The 7,835-nt window shown below is 33.9% G+C and overlaps 2 long non-coding RNA genes across 2 annotated transcripts; both read left to right on the forward strand.

Annotated features, from left to right (window-relative positions):
* Positions 1-979: 979 nt before the first annotated feature.
* Positions 980-4,000, forward strand: LOC130749640 (uncharacterized). The gene is made up of 4 exons (XR_009023012.1): positions 980-1,098; positions 1,842-1,908; positions 3,626-3,722; positions 3,877-4,000. It is a non-coding gene; the product is annotated as an uncharacterized LOC130749640 (long non-coding RNA).
* A 297-nt stretch (positions 4,001-4,297) lies between these two features.
* LOC130749639 (uncharacterized) lies at positions 4,298-6,062 on the forward strand. Its single transcript, XR_009023011.1, has 3 exons — positions 4,298-4,704; positions 4,976-5,059; positions 5,557-6,062. It is a non-coding gene; the product is annotated as an uncharacterized LOC130749639 (long non-coding RNA).
* Positions 6,063-7,835: the final 1,773 nt, after the last annotated feature.

Here is a 7,835-nt window from a genome sequence, read left to right on the forward strand (position 1 = left end):
TGTTAATCTTTCATAATGGAATCCATACAACTTATACTAACTATCCACTCTAAGGGATGAAAGATGACCTTACATGTGGCACCATCATAGAAAGTAGAATATTCTAGAACATGATCTAAATAATAAACTAGAAATAAACATATAAATAATAATAACTAATTATAATTGGCATAGTAACTTGAGGCCCATAAATTATGTAGCTATAGAAGCCCATTGAGAATGCAACCCCCTACCAGCAGCGTCCCAAGTTCGTGCCTCTATGAAGAGTAACAGGGCAGAAAACACTGTGCAGCTTCAACACAAAAAGCATCATGTACCTGAAATTGAACCCCAGAATGTGAGACTACTTTCGTTATCATCACATTCAATTTACCCGTTCCTCTTTTATTTTTTTCAATCTTAGTTACAAAATTGTGATTTTATTTGTATTTTTAAAGTTCTATATAGAAAGCAGGTATCCTTGCAGTTCTTTTAAACGAGTGAACAAAGTCAAAACATTGATAAATTTGTGTTAGAACTGGAATTGGATAATGAAAGTAGAAACCAAACATGCCTGTTCTCATTTCCGTATTTTTATGGAAGTAATTTCACTTGCAACCAGTGTTGTTAATCACGGAAAATAGCGGAAAGCCAAAAATCCACTATGTCAAACCCTCAGAGCGAGCGGCAAATAGCGGATAGTGGTGAGCCCTCAGAGGGCTTTGCTATAGCGCCGTGATATCCGCTATTTGACAACACTGCTTGCAACATAAATATATTTTAACTCCAAGTGCTATCTATAGATTTTGATGCGGTGTCACTTTCCCACTACTTAGACTCTTTGCCTGCCTGAGGTTGAAGGATCTTCTGCATACAAGGGAGTAAATGAATTGGCCCAATGCAGTAAGTGCTCTTTGCCTATGTTGTGCAGTTTTGTGTTGATACTACCATGAAAGCGCCCTTAGTTAAGGGAGCTCAAACCATGAGTTCATTTATGTAGAGGAGTCACCTGCCCATTGGGAAAAGGTTCTTGAAGGGATTCGCAAAATGATGTATTCTGGAGATGAACCTGTAGACATGACCACACGTGAAAAAGATGATGATACTCTACCTCCTAAGGTTTAACTCTATCTCCTGCTACTGTTAATTTTATATGTGGGAAAAAAGAATTAAGCACTCATTTTTGGCTTATCTTTTAGAAAATGCGATTGTAAAATGTACATTCATTAAAAATATTGTTCATATGGGGCATGAAAAGACAAGCCCCTGCATGCTGTTGATTTCTTCGACAGTTAGGCTATGTTTGGATATCAATGGGGAATGAGGTAAAATGCAATGGAATGCAATACCCTGATCATTCCATTGTTTGGATTTGTATAGCAAAACGAACGGAAGTTTCCATTTCATTGTTGGGGAAGTTAAGAAAATGGTAAGGAGCTTAGTAAAAAATAAGTTGATCCATTATCTAACTCGGGGAACAAAAATAGAGTCATCAGATTCCATCAGCTTATAAAAAAAATCTGATTCCATCATATTTTAATTTATCCATAATCCCATATAGTGACGACTAATGCCATTCTATTCCATCCATTTCCATCAATCCAAACTCAGCCTTAGTTATTCATGATTCAACAACAGATATATGCATTTCTCATTCTCACCAAATTAATCTATTGCCTATGAGCAGTCTCTTATCAGTAGTTAATATAGGTTTTAAACCTTTAATTGGCTGGGTTGTCTGTTTTTTTTAACATTTGTGATTATTGGGGCATTATTCTATTTTATTATAATTTCAATATGCTGTATGAAGTATAATATGGATAATTTTACTCCTTATCTCAATTCTTGATACATATAATTAGGAAAGAAGATTTGCTGTCCTGGCATCATCCCTTTTATCAAGTCAAACTAAGGAGCATGTTACTCGTGGTAAGTACATATGCCTTCTCAAGTTTATGCTCATAAAAGATATGTTAAGATTTGTATTTCTTTTGTTCTTAACTTGCAGTTCTACACACAGATTTACCCTAAGATTAGCAAGTGTTTTTTACTTTTTTATCATATTCTTAGGGGTGCACTCTCAACTCATTCAAAGTGAGATTTGCTGTATCAACCCACAAAGAGTGAAACAAATATTATATTACATTACCAAAACTTTGTCTCGTATTTGAGATGGAAAACAAAGTGAAAGAGTAAGATAAACACAGATAATCATGTGAGATGAGTAATGTCTAGGATCAGGAGGCTTGATAGGGTGAGAACTGGGCAGGGACTTACATTACTGCTGCCTGTTGTTTGAATTGAGGCAGCTTTGTTTCCCTCCCTCCATTATAGTCAACTATGCTGAGGCATTGTAAGATAATTTGCGTATATATTGGTTCTGAGATGAACTTTCACTACTGATAGATTTGCCAAGGTAACAAAACCCATGTAACATCTTTCAATTGTCGGAAGTTAATTTTTAAGTTAAACAGTGACAAGGTTCGTGGCAAGGTTTTTCCCATTGAATAACATAATTCCTCATTGCAAAGTTTTACCTAAATTGTCTGATCATGTGGATAATGCTAAAAGTCATCATAAATCCCAAAAGAGGGTGGCAAAGCCGCAAAGGTTCAAACTTTTGACGAGAAAGAGAAAGATAGTGAAGCTTTTCCTGTAGCTGTAGATGTTTCTTGAATTTTCTCTACACTCAATGGGGTTAGGTAGTGCTAATGAACAAAATGTTTAGGCAAGGTCTTTTGACTTTGATAGTAGCTTGCAGGGTAGTGAAGGAGCTTCTTTGGCAAGAAAGTGATGAAGATAATGAAACATGATTTTAGGCTTCCACCATTCTAAAAAAGGAAATATTACAAAAATGATTCGATTCAGGCTGATTTAGGGACAAATCTTATCAATAAATCAAGTGCAGCCCAGATATATGTTTCTGCAAAAACAACTTGAAATAGATGAGATAGCTTATGAAAACATAATCTGGCTTATGAGAGAAATGAATTTAAACCAGAAACAAACAACTGCAAGAAACATCCAAACAACTATTCAAGTACACATCCAAAAATGAGCTGAGAGTATAGATAAAGACGCTTGCATAGTGAATTTTATCCAACTTTTGATCTCCAATGTGGGGTCTACATGGAGTCCTCACCCAAGATGAGGTTTATCATTATCAACCAAGCTTCCCTTGATCAACCCACCCTCTCCATCCTAGAACCAAGCTTATGCCCCTCGATTCCTTGTCTTTCTGTGCAAAGGAAAGGCGCCTTTAAAATGTCTAGCTGTCTCTTATGCCCATTCATTTTTCCTTAGAGGTGCCAGAGATGTTTAGGAAGCTTCTGAAACTCCTGGAACATGTACATACAAATACAGCATTCTACATCAGAACAATAAAAAATAATCAAATGCATGTATCCTTTAAGAAAAAATTTAGATATTACCGCGCACTGGATGATGTAGAACAGTTGAAGGATAAGCTCTAAAAATGAATACACTTCAAGTAAAGTGCTTATTTTAAAAGAGTTTTAGCAGCCACTGTACTTTGGAGTTTGCCCCCCCCCCCCCCCAAATTGTGTTTAACATCTAATCTTTTTATGTGATCAAATTTGACCGTTGCTTATATGTATTCTCATATTTACATGTGTGTACTTTTAAGAATAGGAGGAACTCAACGTCTTCGTGAAAATGGTCTGCTTAGTGCTGATGCAATCAACAGAGCTGATGAAGAAACCATAAAAAAGTTGATTTACCCTGTATGTTCTTTGGTAGCCTCTGAAAAAACTTTCCTCCTGTGATACAGATAATCTGGATTTGGTGGCAAAGCATGTCAATTTCTCTTTCTATGTGCATTTCGTGTTTTGTTAATTGAATATCTACTCTTGTACTCTTTGGGTATTCTCTTCCCAGGTTGGGTTTTATACTAGAAAAGCGAGCAACTTGAAGAAAATTGCTCATATTTGTCTCGAGAAGTATAATGGAGACATACCTAGCTCAATTGAGGAGCTACTCTTACTCCCAGGTGTAGGTCCTAAGATTGCTCATTTGGTATGTGCAAAAACATTTTACAATTCAAACAGTATGTTTCCTTAGTACTTTTTAAGGTTCATTATGTTAATGGTATTAGTCTTTTCTTTTCCTTAGTACTTTTTAAGGTTCATTATGTTAATGGTATTAGTCTTTTCTTTTTTTAAATTCATTCCTGTTAGTGGCAGTGTAGGTTATGATTATTGGATGGAACAATTGCCAAGGGATATGTGTAGATACCCATGTGCACCGCATTTGCAATCGGCTTGGATGGGTTTCGAGACCGGGCACAGAACAGGTTTCTTTAAGTTTTGTGGTATCACATCATATGCACCGAACTAATTATTGCTTAGCTTTCTGAAATTGACATTTATATTTTAAAAGGTTGTTTATTTTTTACTAGCATTAATGAATTCAGATTCCCTTCAGTCAGGAAATCCTGAATTCAGTGAAGTCAGGGGACTGCAGCCTTCCAGTTTCAGATATAAAGAAACTATTTGAAAGGTATAATAACCTCTTTAAGTCTAAGCCTTCTGATCGAGATCGGACAGCTGAGGACCCCTAACTGCACCGAATGTCGGATCTCTGATTTTAGGGGACTGGTCCAGCTTTAATCCATCTGAATTTCAGTTCTTCTACTAGAATTGGACGCCAAGTGTCTAGTCATGAAGGTGTTGATACAGAGACAGACAATTGCAAATTGTGGTGATGGTTGTAATAAGCTTTGTTATATTTGTTGTTCAGAAACCATAATGCAAATTGTTTTCTAATTGTATTCCCATCCCATGTTAAAACATGGGATGGGAATACAATTATCAGATAATAAAGCTTGTTTATCATGGCTTCTGATATTTGCTGGACTTATGAGTCAGTCAGTGTTAGTCAGAAATAAGTAATTTGCTCTGATTGACATTTATTTCTTCTGCTAATTAGTTTCTGCATTAGACAAATTGAAGGTTACTAATCCTCTTCACTTTGCCAGAAAACTTTAACACCAGAAGAAACAAGAAAGGCGCTGGAACGTTGGCTTCCGAGGGAGGAATGGGTTCCAATAAATCCTCTTTTGGTATGTTCAGCTCATTCCGTTTGAATATACCATATCAACAGATACACGTAAATGGTTATTTTGGATGTCTTATGGTGTTGTTTATTGCTAATTGTGTTTTTGGGCTTCTTATACCATCTATCTTACAACATTTATTGCATGTGATACTTGCTTAAAGCCACTAGGGAAGGGCAACTTAACGACATTTACATCAAGTTGATAGAGGACAAGCCTCATATCAACAATACAAAATAAGTGCAAGTTTAGATACACTATGGAAAACCACGGTGAGCTAAAATCACAGTGGACAGAAGCAACTTTCCTCAGCTTTTGTGACTGTCCACAGTGATCTTGGCTTCATTGTGACCGTCCATAAAAAATGCACTAATACCATGGTGCTCAAAACAAAACTCTACAATACATAACATACTTTTGCTCCAAGATTCACAAGTTCACAAGAAATCTTAATAATTCCTGTTCAATCTGACTTAGACATCCTCTGATTTGAATATCAACAGGTAGGATTTGGACGGAAAATTTGTACGCCTCTAAGGGCTCACTGTGGAGAATGTGGCGTAAATAGGTTGTGCCCATCAGCGTTCAAGGAGAGTTCAAAACCATCTTCTAAGTCCAAGAACTGAACAATAAGCTTTAATCAAGTTGATTCCTTTATTCTTTTCAGGTTTGATACGATTTACATTCTCTTTGACCGTAGAATCTCATAGTCAGATGGGTATGCCCAGGCCAAATTATTATTTAGTTAACGTTGAGAACGTCCATGTATCTTGAGATATATATATCTTGACAAGAAGGAAAAAACTCATTCAACTTACATGATCACATAAGAGAGATCTAAGTCATCAAAAATATTTCTTTTAACTTTTATGAGATCTATCTCATGTGGTCATGTCACATGAGAGGATCCATTCCCCATTCAACTAAATATATTTAGAGTTCTTTTATTTCAGTTTTTTTCGTAAAGAATCACTTTTTTAAACTTTTAAGGGTTTGTGAATGGAAGTGCACTGACGACAGTGTAAACCATGTTTACACAATCACCCAATAGGATTCTTTCTTTTTGCCATGTCAGGCTATGAATAATTCAATTTCTAAACAATTTATTCAAAATAATAAAATAAAATATCAAATCACTTCACATCCCTGCTTTTTCTCAACTGTCTCCAATCTTCTTTGCTTTCTAATTTCCAGATCACCATGGCATATCTTTTGATAGAGCCTTGATTCCTATGATCCACTTCGTCCTTCTTTCTCAACTTCATGTTTACTTTCATTTTGATTTCTGCTTTATTCCACAGTCACGAGCTTCTTCTTACTTAGCCGCTCATATTCAAATTGTACTACTACACATAAAAGTGAAGAATTTAGACTTTGGGGGATAAGAAATTTGGCGATGATGATAGTTGAATCATTTATCTGTGATGCAGATTGATTGATTATCTTAGATGAAATTGTTCTAAAATCAAAATGAACAACAAAAATTAATTGATTGCAGATGCAGAAATATTCCTGGATTTAGGGCAGAAGATTGATTGCAGATGTAGACGTGCTCTGTTTTTTCCCCTAATTTTTATTTTTAATTAAACAAAATCATTTTTAAAATGAATCTCACATGGCGAAAAGAAAGAATCTATAGTGTACCCCCATTAATCTCATTATGCCCCATTAATCTCATTATCTCTTGTTTAGTTTTTTAAAAAACTCAATATTTAAAAAAAGCTGAAATAGTATGAAAAACAATCTTTTTCTTAGACCGTTAAAGATTAAACTTGTTTTTTATTTTAAATAAACACACGCTTACTTTTCCCTTATTGGCTTAGCTTGCTTTTGCTTTGCCAATATTTGTTCATTACATCGCCTTACTAAAGGATATATCAAATTCAATAATGACTAGCGTTTTTACCCCGTGCGTTGCACGGCGAATATTAATCTCATTATTTAAGCACGATTAATGAATTAAGATATGAAAAATTGAAAAATGAGCATTCAACCAAATAAAATTACAATGAGTAATAACTTGCAAAATTTGACAAAAACTTCATATACACTTAATCCTAAATATTTTTAAAATTATGAAAAATATACTTAAATTAGATTAAAAATTGTTCCCGAGAGTTAGCAAAAGTGGTAAAAGCTATGAGACATAAGGGAAGGATGGGAATGAAAAGATAGCAAAAATTATTAGTTTTTACATGAACTATTTCTTGTGTAAAATGTTTTTCCCCGTGAAACTTTTTTACCATGTGATCTAATCATAAGTATATAGTACTCATTTAAGAAAAATGTTTTAAAATTTGGTCTCAATTACTTTTATTTAGTACTCATTTTAAATTTCAAACTCAAATCTCAATTTTTTTTTTTTTACAATTTTTAAAAAAGGAAATGCATTAACTTAAATTGAATATTGACTCCTTAATCTATGAGATGATTCAATAAATTATATTTATTTCTTAAAAAATTAAAAGAAACCTAATTAATTATTATGAATGAATTTACAACTGATTTAGGGTGAGAGAAAAAAAAAACGTATTATGTGTCTAAGAAAAATAATTTAAAATCCGAGTGAAAAATCGGATCAAATTACTATTATTTAGTACCCATTTAAAATTTCAAAATCAAATCGCAAAATTATATTTTACAATTTTAAAAATAATATTCAAAATTTGAATTTATAGGTTGTCAAAATTTTAAAATTTGAATTTGAATCTTGATTTCAAAAACGTAGATTTTGAAAGGTTAGCAAAATCGGTTTTATTCACATAAAAAAAAAGCAAGATAC

The sequence above is a fragment of the Lotus japonicus genome, chromosome 3 (genome assembly GCF_012489685.1).
Source record: "Lotus japonicus ecotype B-129 chromosome 3, LjGifu_v1.2".
NCBI classification, from domain to species: domain Eukaryota; kingdom Viridiplantae; phylum Streptophyta; class Magnoliopsida; order Fabales; family Fabaceae; genus Lotus; species Lotus japonicus.